This window comes from Tamandua tetradactyla, chromosome 2 (genome assembly GCF_023851605.1).
Source record: "Tamandua tetradactyla isolate mTamTet1 chromosome 2, mTamTet1.pri, whole genome shotgun sequence".
Taxonomy (NCBI): Eukaryota; Metazoa; Chordata; class Mammalia; order Pilosa; family Myrmecophagidae; genus Tamandua; species Tamandua tetradactyla.
The window spans coordinates 172,522,380-172,544,639 of NC_135328.1; the positions used below are offsets into that span (position 1 = coordinate 172,522,380).

Genomic DNA, 22,260 nt, shown 5'->3' on the forward strand with positions numbered 1-22,260 from the left:
AAGCAGTCCAGCTGCAGTGTCCACATGACCCTCCATTTGCCTGTATTGTGTGGCTATGGTTCTGCTGTGTTCCATAGCATACCCACTCTTGTTTTTAGATTACAAACTCCTTGGGGTGCGGATGTGTTTTTCTGTTTGGAACATTTTACCTGCTGCAAAGCAACACATACTCTTTTTCTCTCCAAATATGGAGGACACGTGGCTATTAAGTTGATAATTTTATGAACATTGAAAATACACATAAATGAAATAGCATCTTTTGAAATAAGTTTATTATGAGGTAGGAGGAATTGGTAGGGTATTATAACTTAAAACAACCTCCAAGACATGTACAGCAACCATAGCATATTATTAAATATAGCCAGTGTGAGATGAACTTTTCATACAGATTCTGTCTCTAATCTCTTCAGAGTAGCTGGCTTATAATTATGGAACTTGTAGGATGTTTTGAAAGGTAGCTGCCTGTGTCTCTGCCAGATCTTAGTTGCTGAATGGGAATGGGAGGGGGTAGATAGGGAATACCCAGGGAATTTTAAAGAAGAGGACTCTCCAATAAATGTTAACTTTCAGTATCTTTGGAAATTCTACTGGAAGGAGAAAAAAGGATTATTTTGATTACCTCCAGGGGCATTTAGAAAGAGAATGTTGATGGCATCTGTGGAGTTCAACTCATTTGCAGGATTTCAATGACTACACTCAACTCTGATGATGACAAGAAGTCATTTTCTCCTGTTGCCCTACTGTTGAGTCATGCCAGATCATCTGCAGTTTCCTGAGTATTCAAACTCTATTCTCACTTACCTTCTGCTCCTCACAGCTTTTTCTGTTTCCTAGTGTCCTTCAATTCTTTGCCAACTTGCCCTTCAAAACTCGGCTCACACATTACCTTCCTCTAGGAAATCTCCTTTGAACAGACCCCTCTTCAGCTGCAGGTTTGGACCCAAGTGCTCCTTCGTTGTACTCCCCAAGTATACACATAGAGGTCTCATAGCATTTGCTTATTGAATTATTCAATCATTCATTCAAAAATATTTATTAAGTACCCCCTGTGTATCAGAAGCTCTTCTAGCTTCTAGGGATACAGCAGGCACAAAAACACAAGGTTCTTCCTCCCATAGAGCTCACAATAGGGAAGAGAGTAAAAAATTCACAGACGAATAATTAAATAAAATTTATGATTTTAGGAAGTGAAGAAAACAAAGTGGGGCAATGCGATAGTAATTGATTGAAGGTGGAAGCTATCTGATTGAATGGTCAGAGAAGGTTTATCCGAGGAGATGGCAATTGAAAAGAGACTTGAATGAAGTGAGAGTGAGTGATGTAAGGATAGGAAGGAAAGACATTCCAAGCAGAGGGATGAACAAGCTTGAGGTATTTGAGGAATAGCATGGAGGCCTGTGTGGCTTGAGCATGGTAGAGTGAGGAGCAGTGCCGTAGGAGGTAAGGCCTAAAAGGCAGGCCTAACAGATTATGTAGCACTTTAAGGCCAAGAAGAGAACTTTGGATTTCATTCTAAGTTTAGCAAAACTTTTGAAGAAGTGGCATGACATGAGCTGATTTACATTTTAAAAGATTATTTTGAAGGAAAAATATGAAAGGATCGTATGGTAGCCCAAGACAAACTCTGGGATCTGTCCTGTAACCACTTGTTGAAGAGCGCTTTGAAAACTATTGCTTTTTTATTTCTTTGCTTTGTGTATATGTTATACTATACAATAAAAAAAAAGTTAAAAAAGATTATTATGGGGTGGCACAGCAGTGGCTCTGTGGCAGAATTTTTGCCTGCTATGCCGGAGACCCAGGTTTGATTTCCAGTGACTGCCCATGCCAAAAAACAAAACAAATCAAAAACAAAAAAGATTATTATGGCTGTTTAAGAAGTAATAATTTACTATGGAAGAAGGGGATCAGTTAGGATGGCTCTTTCAGTTATCCAGGAAAGAGAATAATAGTAGACTTGGTAATGGTAAGGAGTGGTAGGATTCAAGATATGTGAGCTGTGATAACTGTGCACTTTTCTATCTCCCTTAGTAGCTCCTGAAAGAAACAGATCTCTGTTTCCCCAGTGACTAGCATGAATTTTGTCACAAAGTAGGCACTCAATAAATGCTTCTTGAATAATCTAAGTGTACTCCTAATAAGTTTATTTAATTTCCTTATATTCTGAAACATATGGAAATTCTAGATGATTTTAAAAGTTCCATTGAGGGAAAATATTTCATAATGTACACCACTGGGGATCTAATGAATGAGATAAATCAGTTGGAGGCAATCAATTTTAAAGCAATGTTAGGTAGTTGAAAGAATAATAAATCTCATGTCAGGAAACCTGGGTTCTAGGACCAATTTCTTTTCACACCTGATAGGGTGAGCTTAGGTTAGTTGATTTACCTTTGGGAGCATAGTACTAAGAGGAGTAAATCAGAGTCATTTGAATAGGTCAGTGATCACAATTATACATGCATATGGACCACATAACCTTTTGTTGAAATAACAATAGCTGGCATTTATTGTGTGCTTTCTATGTGCAAGTAATTTTCATTTATTATCCTTTTGGACCCTATGAGAAATGGTTGAGGAAATTAAAGCTTAAAATATTTAAGTGTTATGGCCAAAATCTTGCAGCTTCTAGGGTGATGGAGCAAGGATTTGTATCCTGACTTATAGGACTCTAAAGCCTGTGTTCTTGCTTATCATGGTATATTACCTATACCTACCACACTGCACTACACAATGATAGAAAGTGAAATTTTCAGGCTTATCTTAGTTTGCCAGAGCTGCTATCACAAATGCCGCAAACTGGGCTTTGACTTACCTATAGGAATGTATTGGCTCATGGTTTTGAAGCTAGAAGAAGTTCAAAATCAAGATATTGGCAAGGCTTATTTCTCCTGGAGTCTGTAACATCCTGGTGTTGGCTGCTGTCAATCCTTGGGGTCCCTTGGTTTTTATATCTGCCTCCTGTCACATAGTGATATTCCCTCATTTCTCACTTTTGTGACTTCTGGGTTCTCTTTATAAGGTCTACAGGAATACAGATTAAGAGCCATCCTGATTCAGCTGGCCACAGCTTAACTAATAATAACATCTTCAAAGGGTTTTATTTACCCACAGGAGCACACAAGATCCCCACAGGAACATGGATTAAGATTAAGAACATATGTTTCTTGGGATACACAATTTAACATACCACAAGGTTGTACAAAAATACTAGTATTTAAAATATAGCAAAAATGTTTTGGAAAAAAATTAATCACATTTATTAGTCAGAAAAAAAGTACATAGTTTTAGACCTAGTGTTTTAGATCATTGATCTATTTTAGATCATTGATCTATTTGACCAGTTCAGTGAAGATATGATTTTTTTATTAGACATCATCTATTCTTGAAAGTGGTTACATATATTAAATCAGAGAATATCTCTAATTCCAGATTTAAAACACTGGTGGTGATATTCAGCTTTCTTTTTGTATATTTTGTGGAAAAATACCCCATGGGTTTATGTTTCATGCATAACCAGAAATTTCCAGATAGTTCTGGGATTTATATACTTGTATTCACAATTTCAGGGATACTGTGACTCAGTCACTTCCTCTTAAAACTAATAGGGAAGATGCTTATTAATTTGGACATATCTTTAGATGTGCACTCTGTGATGGTTAGGTTCTTGTGTCAACTTGGTCAAATGATTATGCCCAGTTTTGGTCAGGCAAGCACTGGCCTGATGACCATTGTTGCAAGGATATTTCATACTTGCTTGATAAACCAGAAGGCTAGTGTACTAAATCATCAGTCAGTTGATTGCATCGGTAGCTGATTACATCTGCAATCAACTAAGGTGTTTCTCCCACCAATGAGAGAATCCAATCAATTGAAGACTTTTAAGGGGGAAGAGAGACTCTCATTTCTTTAGCCAGCCAGCCTCTCCAGACCCTGCATCTGAGCCTCCAGCTTCACAGCCTGCCTATGGATTTTGAACTCTTTCATTGTCATGGTTGTGTGGCACCTTTATAAATCTCATATTTACAGATCTCTTCTGTGGTTGTTTCTCTAGAGAATCCTGACTAACACACACTCCATTAGGTGCTTGGTAATTTAGATTCATTGGCATCACTATCTGTCAATCTCTTCTGAAACTGTCACTCCATTTCTACCATGTAACTCTACAACTCAAAAATTTGTTACTCTTTTAAGTAATGGCAAATGAGATTCTATGGCCTCTTATTCAATCTAAATGTCTTCACTTCTTTGAACATTACAACAACAGCCTTGTTTTGTTTCCTGCATTTTCAAGTTCAGCGTGTTCAGGTATTTTGTTACATCAGTAAGTCAGTCTAATCTTCATGATGTTGGGGGATCTAGCAAAATGAGTATCTCACAGCCTTTTAACTCCAAAAGTTTTATTTTAGTTCTTCAATAAGTTTAAACAGTCAAGTCATCATATTCATTAAAGTAAACCAAGTTTCCATACTCGACATTGTTTTCCTCCCCAAATCCCATAAACAAACATCAGCTAGGGGCATGAACATGAAGAAAAGTGGAGATCTTGATTGGGTTCTCCATAAAACCATAAAGAACCGAGCACACCTAGTTGATGCTACAAACTGTCTTTCTGAAAGAAGTGTGAAGGGTGGGAGTGCACAGCCTTTCCTGATGGAAATAAAATGTTGAAAACATTTTCCCCCTTTCACTGCAGGTGCCCCATCTGTGACAAGTGCAATAAGCTTTTCCACGTTTGGTCCAAACTTCTCAAATTTCCTCTCAGCAGATGGTTAAGCTTTATCAGTTCAAGTGATCTAGTTAATTGGGTAAAACATTTTCCCCCTAATTATCTTAGACAGAAAGTTGGCAAGGATATTATGTGGCAGGTACTTGCATACTGTGTCAGTGGGAGCATAAAGGGATGCTGTCTTTTGGAAGAATAATTTGTCAATATTAAAATGAGCCGTGAAAAGCTCATCCCCTCTGACCAAATGATTGCACGTCTAGAAATCCAAACCAAGGAAATGATCAGAGGTGACGATCAAAGGTATAGTTACAAAGATGTTCATTGCAGCATTATTTATAATAGGAAAAAAAGCAAAACGACAAATATTCAGGAAGAAGGGAATGGTTAAATTAGCTATGATGCAATCCCAAGATAATTGCAGCAACAAAAATAAAATGTTCAAAGAATATTTTATAACATGAGAAAACCCTAATGAAATAACATTAATGTATGAAATTAATGCATAAACAATATATAATGTAGCTCTCAATTTTTAAAACATAAATTTATGTATGGATATAATGCACTCTCTAGTCCTATCTCTATTAGAGTTCCTGGATGGTAGTGGGTCAGTGATGTATGATTCTTCCCTTGGCTATTTTGTCCTGCTATTCTTACTTAAATAAAGGACAACATCAGAAGTGTACAGAGGTCTCTATAGAGATAGCCCTTAGCAAGGGCTGAACAGTGTGAGAGAAAGAGAGACTGGAATCCACTGGATTTCAACAGTTCCTTTTATGGCAAAAAAAGGACCCTTTTTTAGACATGCAGTTTCAAAAGGAGAGTGGACTATGAAAATTTCCATCCTTATGACCCCTTCCCCTTTTCAATCTTCCTGACTTTTCCTCTTTAACACTATCCCCTGCAAATTCCCCTTCCTTCTTTTAAGAACTCTGCTCCTTTCCTCTCCAATGGAGGACAATCTGCCCCAGTTGTCGATCAGCTCCCACTTAGTTAAGCCATTGCCTACTTCTAAAATAAAGGTACGGCTATTGATTTTCTCATTAGTTCACCCAAGACGAAAGCACTTCTTACCACTGGGGCATTTCTATTTCTTGGAGACAATCAAGGTTTACTAAGGAAAGGCTTTCCCTTCCATTAGCATGCATTTATGTATTATGTTATATATACAATTATGCACCTTTCAGAACAGTAGCTCCTAACATTGTTGTGCTAAGAAGCCACTGGCACTCTCCTGAGCTGGGTTTATATTCCAAATCCACAAAACTAGCTATTGATGGCTCTCTTTCTCTGCTATCCAGAAAAAGTAGTGTCAGTGTCAATTACATTCTTTTTGTTGACAGGACATAACTTGATTTAGGGATAGAAGCCAGTAAGAGCTTCTAAATTGCTACAGTGTTTCTTCCACTAGGCTGAGTCCCCTAAAACCAGGACTAAGTCTATCCAGATGCCTCCCCACTCCCACTGTCACCTATAGAGTTCTCTGCCCATTAAATAAGTCTGCCTTAACTGAGAGTTAGATGTAGAAAAGGCTGGGAGGTATAGAGAAGTTAGATAGAAAAAAGGCTGGGAGATAATGTAATGTATTAATGAAGAATACAGTGTTTTGAATCAAGCCTGATTTCAAATCCTAACTCCACCACAATAAGCTGTTGTTACATCAGGTAACTTATTTAACCTTACTCTCTGTTTCTTCTTACTATCTGTCTTCTGAATGGTGAATGAAGGATGAAATCTGTATCATGGTGCTGTTGTGAGAATAAGTAAGAGAATGTGTGTAAGGTACTTGGCATATAATAAATACTCATTAAGTGATAACAATTATAATAAACTATAGGTAGTCTTAAAGGTAGAAAATTAACATGAACAGAAAGAGCTGGAATGGGAGTCTCTTAAGCTAATAGAACATGTTTCTTTAAAAATATTTTTATTGTAAAATATACACAAATACAGAAAATCACACACAAAAATATATAGCTTAATAAGTTATTATAAGGCAAACTTGCTGGTAACCACCAGTCAGATCAATAATTAATAACTTTCTGGCCACCCTAAAGACCACCTAGTCAGAGCTCTCTCCCTACCTGAGATTTTCATGTGAAAATCTGTTTTTAAATGCAATTTTACTGAGATATATTCACATACCATATAATCAACCAAAGTGTATAATCAGTGGTTCACAGTATCACATATAGTTGAGCATTTATTACCACAATGTTTGAACATTTTTCATGTAAAACTTTTATTAAAACATTTAAAAACACAACTTTCCAATATGTAAATCTCTAAACAACTGTTGCCTTTCCAACCTTCCCATGCTATTGACCCAACCCAAAGTATTGTCATATTCTGGGCCTGAAAAATGACAAATTCATACACCTACTTTTTAAAAAAAGTTTTAATTATATAATATAACATATATACAAAGCAAAGAAAGAAAAAAGCAATAGTTTTCAAAGTACTCTTCAACAAGTAGTTACAGAAGAGATCCCAGAATTTGTCATGGGCTACCATACCATCATCTCAGATTTTTCCTTCTAGTTACTCCAGAACATGGAGGCTAGAAGGGATAATTTATTTTTTTATCATCACAACTGACTTATTTTTTCTTTTTTGTGAAAAATACATATATATATATACAAAAAAGCTATAAATTTCAAAGCACAGCACAACAATAGTTGTAGAACAGATTTCAGAGTTTGGAATGGGTTACAATTCCGTAATTTTAGGTTTTTACTTTTAGCTGCTCTAAGATACTGGAGATTAAACAAAATATCAATATAATGATTCAGCAATCATATTCATTTGTTAAACCCTACCTTCTCTGGATAACTCCACCATCACCTTTGGTCTTTCTCCCACTCTTTAGGGGTATTTGGGCTATGGTCATTCTAACTTTTTCATGTTGGAAGGGGCTGGAAATAATATGGGGTAGAGAGATGGAACTAGCTGATAGTCTGGAAAGGCTGGGGACTCTAGGTTTCAGGACTTATCTGGTCCAGGGACTGATCTGGAGGTTGTGGATTCTGGAACGTTATCCTAGTGCATGGAACCTTTGTAGAATCTTATATATTGCCCCAGGTATTCTTTAGGATTGGTTGGATTGGTTTTAGTTGGGGTTTGGCAAGTTATGATAGTTAGCAATGTCTAACTGAAGATTGTGTAAAAGTGATCTCCAGAGTAGCCTCTTAACTCTATTTGAACTCTCTCAGCCACTGACACTTTATTTATTACACTTCTTTTCCCCTTTTCAGTCAGGATGGAATTGTTGATCCCACACTTCCACCTACTTTGATGCCCTCATTTTTCAGCAACTCTTTAGGATATCATAGGCCTAAGAAATAAAATATGCCCTGGCTGAAAGGTACTGCATTATAGGGAAACAGCACATCAATAAAACTGAAATTATGATCTATTGGTCATGCTAGCAAACCCTGTTGTCAAACCCAGCATTGTCTTGCTAGTGGTATCTGGTCATAGCAGTGTTTTCGTAACTCCTATGTCTATCCAAGAATTATATGCACTGCGGTTAATAGTCAGTATACTAGTGTGGTTGCCAATGGCATTGTCATATCCTGGAGATAAAGGTCTACTTCTCAACCAACTGCCCACCTCTTCTCCAGGGTAGAAGAAAGTAGTTATGGGTTCACACAGCACACAAGAGCCAAATTAAAAAGCTGAGGTTGATGAAGTTCAAAGGGAACACACCTGTACATCAGAACTCAGTTATGGAATCTCTCAGGGAAAGGCGGTAGATATCTTCATACTGGTCTATTTTCCAAGCTTGCCTCATAGCTGACTATACTTAAAGGTGCTACTACTGCCTCTGAAATGCAAATGATGCCTGTTCTTAAATGATTTACTATGCTTCCATTTAATCATAGAGTTGGTGTTTTGAGGGTCCTGAAATGCAAAAGCAAAATGAACATGTTGAGGAGCTACTGGACTATGACCTCAAAAAGGCAGTTGCCAACATTCATTCTGTTCCATATGTGGAGGGCCCTAAATTCAAGCGAGATCAGGAGAGATTCTGAGGGAGAAGCTCCTGCCTAATCTCTCTGTTAGCCAATATTGTAAGATGGGATTACTTCTGATGTCATCCTTGAAGACATACACTGCTGGTTAATGGAAAGATGTTCATATTTTACAGAGCCACAGAAATGAGAAAACCTCTCTCCTCTGCTGTGCTCTTAAAAAACTAACATGCAGCCTGCATGGAAACAGACCAAATAGTTTAATAGCAGGTGAACACAGACACAAAAAATACATACAACACAATATAATAAAACAAGCCAACATAAGCAGCCAGGTTTCTTCAGATTTTCTTGATCTGTTGTTTTTTTCTGGGAATGTATTTCTCTACCTGATTTTTATAATGATCACTTCTCAGTAATTCTTTATGGTTTTATCACATATGTATGTATCCCTAAATTTAATCTTGTCCATTTTTGGTTTTATAAGTTCCTATAATTAGAGAGATATAAGAAAATAAGTTACAACTAAAGTAACAGGTGCAATTAAGATGTATACACAGCATAGAGTGGTAGAACATTGCAGTAAAGAGCATGGAGTCAGAGACAAGTTGCCTGGGTTTCTATCCCAACTCTGCTGATAAATAGCTGCTTGAGTTTGAGTGTGATACTCAACCTCTCCGTCTTCTCATTTATATAATGACTATTTACAAACTACATAAGCACATGGAGGAGAAGAGGTAGAGGAGGGACCAAGATGGCAGCTTAGCAATGTGCGCATTTTAGTTTGTCCTCCAGAATAACTACTAAATAACCAGAAACAGTACAGAACAGCTCCTGGGGCCACATCAATGACCGGACACACAGTGTACCCCAGTCTGGACAAGCTGGACCCACTGTGAGCCACCCCAGAACTGTGAGTTCCCCAAGCCATGGTGGCCGGTGCCCCTGCCCCACAGGCTGCTTCCCAGAGGGGAAAGAAAAGAGGCTTAAACAGCAGCAGGGGCTGAGCCCAACCAAATGCCAATTGTGAAATTAATTAACAAATCCTGACTACTAAAAATAGGGCCCCAGCTCGGGTGAACTGGTCAATGTGGAGGTTACTCATTGGGCTGATGGAAAAAGAAAAAAGAAAAGAAACAGAGGTTTTTGTGGTTGTGTTTCCATAAGGCTTGACTGCCTTTGGATAGAGCAGCAGGACTTCTCAGGCAGCAACTGCTCCAGGCATAGACAGAAACAAGCTTCTGTGAGGGCTTGTCTGGAGCCTGTGCCTTCCCCAGGGGAGAAGTGAAGCCCAACTAAGGTGGAATCCCTCCCTCAAGGAATACAGACACTAGGGTTTGGTAATTTGAAGCCATTAAAACCAGCCTATAACCTCTCCTCTGTCTTCACCACGCCCCCAGCAGGGAGAGTCTGCCAAAGTTAAAGGTACTGCATCATCTTATGCTGGTGGGACCTGCAGGCAGACAAACACCACATACTAGGCAGGATAAGAAAAACAGAGCCCATGACTTCACAGGAAATTCTTTCAACCTTCTGGGTCTCGCCCTCAGGGAAAACCAACGCAGGTGGGTCTTTCCCCCTGATAGGATGCCAGTTCGGTCCAAGAAAATCTGGCTGGGGTCTATAATACATATGTAGACCCTCCTAAGGGTGGGGGGGGAAAGGCACCATACAAGCAGGGCAAGAAACAAGAAAACAAGAACTGAAAAATTCTCCTCAGTTAGACAAAACCTAAACTAGAGGTCCAGAAGAAGCTGAACTGAATGTCAAAGAACAGATAGACAACAAATTCATCCAGCAAGAAAATGTTAGGTAAAAGAAGTGAAAGAAATCTCCAGAATAAACTAGTTAAGGTATTTAAATGTCTAGACGCCTGCCAAAAATAACAAATCACACCAGGAAAATTGAAGATATAGCCCAATCAAAGGAACAAACCAATAATTCAAATGAGATACAGGAGCTGAAACAATTAATTCAGAATATACGAACAGACATGGAAAATCTCATCGAAAACCAAATCAATGAATTGAGGGAGGACATAAAGAAAGCAAGGAATGAACAAAAAGAAGAAATGGAAAGTCTGAAAAAGCAAATCACAGAACTTATGGGAATGAAAGGCACAGTAGAAGAGATGAAAAAACCAATGGAAACCTACAATGGTAGATTTCGAGAGGCAGAAGATAGGATTAGTGAACTGGAGGATGGAACATCTGAAATCCGACAAGAAACAGAAACTATAGGGAAAAAAATGGAAAAATATGAGCAGGGACACAGGGAATTGAATGACAATATGAAGCACACGAATATATGTGTTGTAGGTGTTCCAGAAGGAGAAGAGAAGGGGAAAGGAGGAGAAAAACTAATGGAGGAAATTGTCACTGAAAATTTCCCAACTCTTATGAAAGATGTAAAATGACAGATCCAAGAAGTGCAGCATACCCCAAAGAGAATAGATCCAAATAGACGTACTCCAAGACACTTACTAATCAGAACATCAGAGGTCAAAGAGAAAGAGAGGATTTCGAAAGCAGCAAGAGAAAAGCAATCCATCACATACAAGGGAAACCCAATAAGACTATGCGTAGATTTCTCAGCAGAAATCATGGAGGCGAGAAGACAGTGGGATGATATATTTAAATTACTAAACGAGAAGAACTGCCAACCAAGAATTCTATACCCAGAAAAATTGTCTTTCAAAAATGAGGGGGAAATAAAAACATTTTCAGGTAAAAAATCACTGAGAGAATTTGTGACCAAGAGACCAGCTCTGCAAGAAATACTAAAGGGAGCTCTAGAGACAGATATGAAAAGACTAAAGAGAGAGGTGTGGAGAAGAGTGTAGAAAGGAAGACTACGAGTAAAGGTAAAAAGAAGGAAAATTAGATATGACATATAAAATCCAAAAGGCAAAATGGTAGAAGAAATTACTACACATACATTAATAACACTAAATGTTAATGGATAAAACTCCCCAATCAAAAGACATAGACTGGCAGAATGGATTAAAAAACAGGAACCATCTATATGCTGTCTACAGGAAACACATCTTAGACCCAAAGATAAAGCATAGGTTGAAAGTGAAAGGTTGGGAAAAGATATTTCATGCAAATAACAATGAGAAAAGAGCAGGAGTAGCTATACTAATATCCGACAAATTAGACTTCAAATGGAAAACAGTGAAAACAGACAAAGAAGGATACTATGTACTAATAAAAGGAACAATTAAGCACAAAGACATAACAGTCATAAATTTTTATGCACTGAACCAGAATGCTCCAAAATACATGTGGCAAACACTGAAAACACTGAAAAGAGAAATAGACACATCTACCATAATAGTTGGAGACTTCAATTCCCCACTCTCATCAATGGACACAACATCCACACAGAGGATCAATAAAGAAACGGAGAATTTGAATACAATAAATGAGCTAGACTTAACAGACATTTACAGAACATTACACCTGACAACAGCAGTATACACCTTTTCTTCAAGTCCTCATGGATCATTCTCAAGGATAGACCATATGCTGGGTCACAAAGCAAGTCTCAATAAATTTTAAAAGATTGAAATCATACAAAACACTTTCTCAGATCATAAAGGAATGAAGTTGGAAATCAATAATAGGCAGAGTGCCAGAATATTCACAAATATGAGGAGGCTCAACAACACACTCTTAAACAACTAGTGGGTCAAGGAAGAAATTACAAGAGAAATCAGTAAATATCTTGATGCAAATGAAAATGAAAACACAACATATCAAAACTTATGGGATGCAGCAAAGGCAGTGCTAAGAGGGAAATTTATTGCCCTAAATGCCTATATCAAAAAAGAAGAAAGGGCAAAAATCAAGGAATTAACTGTCCACTTGGAAGAACTAGAGAAAGAACAGCAAACTAACCCCAAAGCAAGCAAAAGGAAAGAAAAAACAAAGATTAGAGCAGAAATAAATGAAATTGAGAACACAAAAACAATTGAGAATATCAACAATACCAGAAGTAGGTTCTATGAGAAAATCAATAAGACTGATAGACCCTTAGCAAGATTGACAAAAAGAAGAGAGAGGATGCAAATAAATAAGATCAGAAATGGAAGAGGAGACATAACCACTGACCCCACAGAAATAAAGGAAGCAATGAGAGGATACTATGAACAACTTTATGCTAATAAATACAACAATGTAGATGAAATGGGCAACTTCCTAGAAAGGCATGAATAACCAACTTTGACTCGTGAAGAAATAGAAGACTTCAACAAACCAATCACCAGAAAAGAAATTGAATCAGTCATTAAGAAGTTCCCCAAAAAGAAAAGTCCAGGACCACATGGCTTCACATGTGAATTCTACCAAATATTCCAGAAGAATTTGTACCAATCCTGCTCAAACTCTTCAAGCAAATTGAAGAGGAGGGAAAGCTACCTAGTTCATTCTATGATGCCAACATTACCCTCATACCAAAGCCAGACAAAGATATTACAAAAAAAGAAAACTACATACCAATCTCTCTAATGAATATAGATGCAAAAATCCTCAACAAAATTCTAGTAAATCAAATCCCGCAACACATTAAAAGAATTATACATCATGACCAAGTAGGATTCATCCCAGGTATGCAAGGATGGCTCAACAGAAGAAAATCAACTAATGTAATACACCATATCAACAAATCAAAGCAGAAAAACCACATGATCATCTCGATTGATGCAGAGAAGGCATTTGACAAGATTCAACATCCTTTCCTGTTGAAAACACTTCAAAGGATAGGAATACAAGGGAACTTCCTTAAAATGATAAAGGGAATATATGAAAAACCCACAGCTAATATCATCCTCAATGGGGAACTATGGAAACCTTTCCCCCTATGATCAGGAACAAGACAAGGATTTCCACTATCACCACTGTTATTCAGTATTGTGTTGGAAGTTCTAGTGAGAGCAATTAGACAAGAAAAAGAAATACAAGGCATCAAAATTGGAAAGGAAGAAGTAAAACTCTCACTGTTTGCAGATGATATGATACTATATGTTGAAAACCCTGAAAAAACCAAAGCAAAACTACTAGAGCTAATAAATGAGTATAGCAAAGTGGCAGGTTAGAAGATCAACATTCAAAAATTTGTAGTGTCTCTAAACACCAGTAATGAACAATCTGAGGGGGAAATCAAGAAACGAATTCCATTTGCAATTGCAACTAAAAGAATGAAATACTTAGGAATAAATTTAACTAAAGAGACAAAAGATCTATACAAAGAAAACTACAAGAAATTGTTAAAAGAAATCACAAAAGACCTAAATAGATGGAAGGGCATACTGTGTTCATGGACTGGAAGACTAAATATAGTTAAGATGTCAATTCTACCTAAATTGATTTACAGATTCAATGCAATACCAATCAAACCCCCAACAACTTACTTTTCAGAAATAGAAAAACCAATAAGCAAATTTCACTGGAAGGGCAAATTGCCCCAAATAGCTAAAAGTGTCCTGAGGAAAAAAAATGAAGTCGGAGGTCTCATGCTGCCTGACTTTAAGGCATATTATGAAATTACAGTGGTCAAAACAGCATGGTACTGGCATAAAGATAGATATATTGACCAATGGAATCGAATAGAGTGCTCAGATATAGACCCTCTCATCTATGGACAATTGATTTTGATAAGGCAGTCAAGCCAACTCACCTGGGACAGAACAGTGTCTTCAATAAATGGTGCCTAGAGAACTGGATATCAATATGCAAAAGAATGAAAGAGGACCCATATCTCACAGCTTATACAAAAGTTAACTCAAAATGGATCAAAAACCTAAACATTAGGTCTAAGACCATAAACCAGTTAGACGAAATGTAGGGAAATGTCTTATAAATCTTATACTTGGAGGCAGCTTTATAGACCTTACATCCAAAGCAAGAGCACTGAAGAAATAAATAAATAAATGGGAACTCCTCAAAATTAAACACTTTTGCGCATCAAAGAACTTCATCAAGAAAGTAAAAAGATAGCCTACACAATGGGAGACAATATTTGGAAATGACACATCAGATAAAGGTCTATTATCCAGAATTTCTAAAGAGGTTGTTCAACTCAGCAATAAAAAGACAGCCAATCCAATTACAAAATGGGCAAAAGACTTGAACAGACACTTCTCAGAAGAGGAAATACAAATGGCCAAAGGCACATGAAGAGATGCTCAACTTCCCTGGCCATTAGAGAAATGCAAATCAAAACCACAGTGAGATATCATCTCACACCCACCAGAATGGCCATTATCAACAAAACAGAAAATGACAAGTGCTGGAGAGGATGTGGAGAAAGAGGCACACTTATTCACTGTTGGTTGGAATGTCAAATGGTGCAACCACTGTGGAAGGCAGTTTGGCGGTTCCTCAAAAAGCTGAATATAGAATTGCCATATGACCTGGCATACCATTGCTAGGTATCTACTCAAAGGATATAAGGGCAAAGACACAAATGGACATTTGCATACCAATGTTTATAGCAGCATTATTTACGATTGCAAAGAGATAGAAACAGCCAAAATGGCCATCAACAGACGAGTGGCTGAACAAACTGTAGTATATTCATACAATGGAATATTATGCAGCTTAAGACAGAATAAAGTTATGAAGTATGTAACAACATGGATGGACCTTGGGGACATTATGCTGAGTGAGATTAGCCAAAAACAAAAGGACAAATACTGTATGGTCTCACTGATATGAACTGACATTAGTGAATAAAGTTGAAATATTTCGTTGGTAACAGAGACCATCAGGAGATAGAAATTGGGTAAGATATTGGGTAATTGGAGCTGATGGGATACAGATTGTACAACAGGACTGAATATAAAAACTCAGAAATGGCCAGCACAATACTACCTAACTGTAATACAATTATGTTAAGACACTGAATGAAGCTGCATGTGAGAATGATAGGAGGAGGGCTGAGGACATAAATGAAATCAGAAAGAAAGATAGACGTTAAAGATTGGGATGGCATAATCTAGGAATGCCTAAAGTGTATAATAATAGTGACTAAATGTTCAAATTTAAAAAATGCTTTTGCATGAGGAAGAACAAAGGAATGTCATTACTGCAAGGTGCTGAAAATAGATGGTAATTAATATTTTAAAATTTCACATTATGTGTGAGACTAAAGCAAAAAATGTTTATTTGGTACAAAATTGATATTTTGACTAGTGCATTTCCTAATATAACTTATGTAGATAGCTTGATTGAACACCATAAGTACCTGGAATCTTGGGTAGGACATGAGATTTTGTTGGTTTGTCCAAAGTGATGCCCCGATGAATCCCAGAGTGATTCGACCAGTGAGTGGAAAAGTATTTGCAAAGTCCCCTTCAGGGAATGGTGAGAACGGATGACTAAATGTCATCCTTCACCTTCCCCTGTTGAATTCTTGATATTCTCACAAGCAGTGTGGACAACCAAAGCTACAGGCTGAACCCCCAGTCTTGGGGTTTGTTCATATGAAACTTAACCCCACAAAGGATAGGTCAAGTCTGCTTAAAATTTAGGCCTAAGATTCACCCCCAGACAGCCTCTTTTGGTCTTCAGATGTGGCCTCTCTCTCCAGCCAACAAAACAAGCAAACTCACCACCCTCCCCCTGTCTACCTGGCACATGACTCCCAGGGGTGTGGACCGTCCTGGCAACCTGGGACAGAAATCTTAGAATGAGCTGAGACTCAGCATCAAGGGATTGAGAAAACCTTCTTGACCAAAAGGGGGAAGAGTGAAATGAGACAAAGTGTCAGTGACTGAGAAATTCCAAACAGAGTCAAGAGGTTATCCTGGATGTTACTCTTACGTGTTAAGTAGATATCACCTTGTTATCTAAGATGTAATGGAGAGGCTGGCGGGAACTGCCTGAAAATGTAGAGCTGTGTTCCAGTAGCCATGTTTCTTGATGATGATTGTATAATGATATAGCTTTCACAATATGACTCTGTGATTGTGAAAACCTTGTGTCTGATGCTCCCTTTATCTACCTTGTCAACAGAAGAGTAGGACATATGGAATAAAAATAAATAATAGGGGGAACAAACATTAAAATAAAAAAATAAGCACATGGAAAGAAATGTAAAACATTTTTAAGAAATTAAGGAAATGAAAATAATTAACAAAGTGTTAAACCAAGGAATTAAAAAAAGAGGAACAGAGTATAGCCTAAGAAATAAGAATGAAAAATAATAAAGACAGAAATTATTAAATTAAATAATGAGGCATAGACTTCTAGTGTTCCCTCAAAACTTGTTATATTTTCATCTGGGCCAGGGCCAGCTTCATGGACAGATGACCTGGGTTGTCTCAAAAGATAGAGCACTCAGAGCTCCCTGAGCTTGGTTTCATGAACTGCATTTGCCATCTTGAAATCCTTAATAATTATTTTTTTCTTCAATGATTTTTAATTGAGAGGTAATCATCCAAAACATACAGCCATTGTTTCACAGTATCATCATAAAGCTGTGCATTCATTATTACAATTGATTTTTGAAAATTTCATTACTTCAAGAACAATAAAATTAAGAATAAAAACAAAATAAAAGTAAAAAAGAACATCCAAAACATCTCATAATCCCCAACCCCCCTTTTGTTTATTTATTTACTTTTGTCTAATTTTTTTCTTACTCATCTGTGCATACACTGGATAAAGGGAGTGTCAGTCATAAGGTTTTCACACTCACACCTTCACACCTTAAAAGCTCTATAGTTCTTCAATCATCTTCAAGAATCAAGGCTATTAGATTACATTCAACAGTTTCAGATATTTCCTTCTAACTACTTCAATACACCAAAAACTGAAAAGGGATATCTATATATTACATAAGAATAACCTACAGAAAGACCTCTAAACTCTATTTGAAATCTCCCAGCCAGTGAAAATTTATTTTGTTTCATTTATCCTCCTGCTTTTCGTCTAGAAGGCTTTCTCACTCCCACCATGTCAAATCCAGCTCATCCTCTGGAGTCATGTCCCATGTTGCCAGGGAGATTTATACCCCTGAGAGTCATGTCCATGTAAAGGGGAGAGCAGAGAGTTCAGCTGTGGAGTTGGCTTAGAGAAAAAGTGACACCTGAGTAACAAAAGAGGTTCTCTGGGGTGACTCTTAGGCCATAATCATAAGTAGGCCTAGCTTCTCCTTTGCAGGAATAAATTTCATAAGGGCAAGCCCCAAGGTTGAGGGCCTGTCCCATCAAATTTGCAGTCTCCAATGCTGGTGAGAATATCAGGGCTTCCCTATGTGGGGAAGTTTAAATCTCAATGTTTTTCTTCAGTCCTTCAAGAGGACTTTGAAATACTTTTTAATCTTCTGCCCAGCTTACTCTGGGATGTATTGGGGAATAACACCAACCTGTACAAACTAACCAGATCTCACTCTCTTTTCAGGGTTCCATGTAATTATGGTGTTCAAATAAGCTGATCATACAAGTTAAATTAGATACTATGCCCCCAAGGGGCTGTACCACTCTACTTTCCTACCAACAGTGAATAGGTATATGTATCTCTCTATTTTTCTCCAGCATTTGTATCTCTCTGTTCATTATTTTAAACTTTTTTTTACATGGGCAGGCACCGGGAACCGAATCAGGGTTTCTGACGTGGCACGCAAGAATTCTGCCACTGAGCCACCATCCACTGCTCACTCTCTGTTCATTTTTAAACAGTTTTATTCATACATCACACAATCCAACCTAAGCAAAAATCAATTGCTCCCAGTATAATCACACTGCCATACTTTTCCACCACAATTGATATGAGGCATTTAATCATCATCATTGTTACTCTGGGCATCACTAAGCTATACCATCACAGTCTTTATCCTCTATCTTTCCTTCTTGAGTCATACATGACCCCAGCCCTTCTCACTCAACCATACTCATACTCAGCTTGGTTCAGTGTACTTACAGTATTGTGCTATCACAAGATACTGCTGTGCTATCCATTTCTGGGTCTTTACAGTCAACCCTGTTGAACATCCTTCAGCATCAAATGTGAAATCTTTACCCTCTTTCTATCAGCTGATAACTTTTGTTCTCAACTTTAATTCTCAAAGTCCATTCATGAGTGTTAGTTCATATTAGTAAGACCATACAGTATTTGTCCTTTTGTTTCTGGATAATTTCACTCAACACGATGTCCTCAAGGTTGATCCATGTTATTACATCCTTCATGACTTTATTCTGTCTTTGCTGCATAATATTCCATCATACGTGTATACCACAGTTTGTCTAGCCATTTTTCCACTGATGGACATATGGGATGTTTTCATCTCTTGGCAACGATGAATAATGCCACTATAAACGTTGTGCAAATGTCTGCTTGTGCCCTTGCCTTCATATTCTCCGAATATATCCTAATAATGGGATTGCTAGAATATATGGCAATTCTATGCTTAGCTTCCTGAGGAACCGCCAACCATATCCTCTTTCTCCACATCCTCTCCAGCGCTTGCCATTTTCTGTTTTTTTTTTAAATTTATTTATTAATTAAAAAATTAACAAATGAAATAAAACATTAACATTTTCTGTTTTTTTGATAATGGCCATTCTAGTAGGTGTGAGATACCTCACTGTGGTTTTGATTTGCATTTTCCTAATAGCCAGTAATGTTGAACATCTTTTCATACATTTTTGAGCCATCTATATTTCCTCTGTCAGCTAGAAATTCTTGAGGATTTTCCTGAGAAGCCAATTTTGTTTTCATCAGAAGAACTGAAGGCTGAAAGTAGAAGAAATGGTGAATATGCATGGTCTTATGAAGGACAAAATGGGTGGTGGCAGAATGATAAGCACAATAGTAGAGAGCTTGAAGATGCTTTTCCCAAAGGTAAAAAGAGAACTGGAATGCTAATTGCTGGGTTTCTCTATGTTGCTGATCTTGAAAACATGGTTCAATATAGGAGAAATGAACATGGACATCGTAGGAAGATTAAAGGGGGTCACAATATACCAAAGAAGGAAGTAGTGGGACTTAGGCTGGACTGTGATTCTAATACCATAAACCTAGCAAGAGAGAGCTCACAGCATGGAGCTTTGGTTCAGTCTCTCATGTCTTCCTTAAGGCCCCTGTATTAGTTAGGTTCTCTACAGAAACAGAACAGGGAACACTCGCAAATATGAAATTTATAAAAGTGTCTCACGTGACCGCAGGAATGCAGAGTCCAAAATCTGCTGGGCAGGCTGTGAAGCCGAAGATTCCAATGGAGGGTCTGGAAAAACTCCACAGCAGAGGCTCGCCAGCTGAAGCAGGAAGAACCTGTCTCTTCTGAATCCTCCTTAAAAGGCTTCCAGTGATCAGATTAAGCATTAATCACTGTAGAAGACACTTTCCTTTGGCTGATTACAAATGGAATCAGCTGTGGATGCAGCTGACATGATCATGATTTATTTCTATGAAATGTTCTCATTGCAACAGACAGGCCAGCACTTGCCCAACCAGACAAACAGGTACCACCACTTGGCCAAGTTGACACATGAACCTGACCATGACAGCCCCTAACTTCAGTAGATGGTCAATTAACAGGCCCTGCAAGACCATTCCCTGATGTAAGCACTTCTCTATAAGACTCTTTTTGCTCATTTACAACTCAGTGGAGAGAGCCTAGCTGAAAGGAGTTATAGGGTAGAAGAAGAAGACCATGAATCAGTAGCTTCAGGCAGGGGTCCAGTACCAGACACCTCCACTGAAGAAACTGAATCAGATGCCCGTAGTGATAGTGAGGATGTATCTGTGCTTGATGCACAGCGCCCCTTGACACAAAAGAGACTTTTGGTTTCTAATGCAAACCAGACAGTTGCTGATTGATTAGATCATTCAGGAACTGATGGATGGGTAGCAGGGGGTGCAACAGTGAGTGTCAGTTCAGACCTTGAAGGCCTGATGGACAGTGCACAATAACTAAAGTTTTTTTTTTTAATAACTGAAGTTTAAATAAAAATAGTCTTCAACCCCATGCTGAAGGTTGAAATGGTTATCTGTAAATTTCTGCCCACATAGCATTATACTCATCCCTAGTGCATTTTTGTAGTGGGGGTGGGAAGGGGTATAGACAAGATAGACCTCTAATTAAAATGTGTAACATGTTTCTGTTGAGAAATTTATTAAATGTATGGAACTTGGGTGTTAGTTGTTGAGAGATGTTTATTAATAACCCATTTTCTTGAGGTCTGTTTAAAGATTTAAAAAAATTTTTTTCTTGAACTCTTTTTGCCATCATGTATATTATCTATATTAATGGTCCATATCTAACTCTTGCACTGTGTCTTATTTTTCTGCATAGATTGACATAAAATCGTCACTAAAATTTGGCACCCAAGAGATACTTGGTGTCAGTATAAGCAGGAAGTTTAATTTAATGAGAGAATAGATGTGAATTTGGGATTTTAAAATAGATGAATAAAAACCACTTTATAATAAAATTGCTGAAATGGAAATGTAAAGAAAGCAGCTAATAACTTATGTTTTGGAATTTTGTCTGTAATGCATTTCATGACATTCCCATAGGCTTTGCTCACTAGTCCTTTTATAGTTTTGAGGTTTTTCTTGGTCTGCAGTTTTCACTTTGTTTACAGAATTTATAATTTAATAAATACTACAGCTTATTATAAAAAGCATATAGTTCCATGTGTTTTGACAGATGTACACAGAAATAGAATTAGGATATATTTCTCTCACCATAATCACCACCACAATCAAGATTTAGAATATTTCTGTCACCCCCAAAACTTCTTTTGCACCCTTTGCAATCAATCCTTTATTTCCACCCTCAGGCCCTGGAAACGACTGATCTGACAACTATTCAGGTAGTTTTTACTTTTCTAGGGTGTCATATAAATGGAAGCATTTTCTTAGATTTATTAATATTTTTTATGCTTTTATAAATGGAATTGTTTTCTTAATGTCAATTTCCAGTTGTTTGTGGTTAGTATATAAGAATGCAATTGATTTGTATATATGGATATTGTATTTTTTAACCTTTTAAAGTTCACATATTAGTTTTAGTAGCTTTTTTTTGTTAATTTCTTAGGATTTTCTATTTAGGTAATAATGTTTTCTATAATTAAAGGCAGTCAGTTCTTTTAAATCTATATGCGTATATTTAAAATTTTTTTTCTTACCTTATTCCACTGGCTACAGCTTCCAATTTAATATCAAAAAAAATTCATGAGTGTGGACAGCCTTTCCTTGTTCATAATCTTAGAAGACAGACATCCAGTCTTTTACCATTAAGTAATGTGTTACTTGTAGATGTTTAATACATATCCTTAATTAAATTGAGGAAATTGCCTTCAGTTACTAGTTTTCAGAGAGTTTTTATCTTGAATGAAGGTTGAGTCTCATTGAATGATTTTATTCATATGTTGAAATGACCATGTGTGCTGGTTTGAAAGTATTATGTACCCCAGAAAAGCTGTTTTAATCCTGATCTAATCTTGTGGGGGGTAGCTGGTTCTTTTTTTGCATTGGTAGGTACCCGGAATTGAACCCAGATCTCCAGCATGGCAGGTGAGAATTCTGCCACTGAGCTACAGTCACA

General features: G+C 37.3%; 1 pseudogene; it reads left to right on the top strand.

Annotated features, from left to right (window-relative positions):
* Nucleotides 1–4,940: 4,940 nt before the first annotated feature.
* Nucleotides 4,941–20,647, top strand: LOC143657902 (E3 ubiquitin-protein ligase RNF146 pseudogene; annotated as a pseudogene).
* The last annotated feature ends 1,613 nt before the right edge of the window (nt 20,648–22,260 follow it).